The sequence below is a fragment of the Penaeus monodon genome, chromosome 33 (genome assembly GCF_015228065.2).
Source record: "Penaeus monodon isolate SGIC_2016 chromosome 33, NSTDA_Pmon_1, whole genome shotgun sequence".
Taxonomy (NCBI): Eukaryota; Metazoa; Arthropoda; class Malacostraca; order Decapoda; family Penaeidae; genus Penaeus; species Penaeus monodon.
Window position 1 is genome coordinate 4,264,274 of NC_051418.1, and position 667 is coordinate 4,264,940.

Genomic DNA, 667 nt, shown 5'->3' on the forward strand with positions numbered 1-667 from the left:
CTTCCTGTTTTTTTGTTTTCATTTTTAACTTTGATCTTTTTTTGTGCCTTTCTTTGAATAAATCGTTCTTTCTACTTGATATAAATTCATATACTGTGAGATTACACATATCTGTTACAAATTTATTTACTGTAAAGGTACACGTATTTTCTGTAATACATATACGGTGCCCGCGTATTTACTGCAAGTACATATTTTGTGCACAAATGTGAACACACCAGTATATACCTGATGTATACATATTAATTCTTTAAGATGTATCAAGTCAATGAATTAAGAATAAAAGTTCAAATTGGAGAATTATGATTTCTTTTTTTTAATTCTTATTTTGCGTTATTTTTTTCCAAGTTTTATTTAAATGACTTTACAGTATATACTTGATATGGATGTAATATGCAGGATTACATTAAATGAATATACACGATATCTATATACTTATATTTTTTTAACATTCTCGAATATTCCTATCCCACTTTATATACCTCTCTCATTATCTATTTTCCTTTCTCTGTATCTTCTTATCGATCTCCTCCCCACCCCCCCCCACCAACGACACACTCTCTTACCCTTAACTCAATCTCTTTTTCTCTCCGTATTTTATAAGATGAAAAAGGTAAGGAAAGTCGGTAAGAATATACTATAGCTAAAAGGTTGTTGGATATAGCTT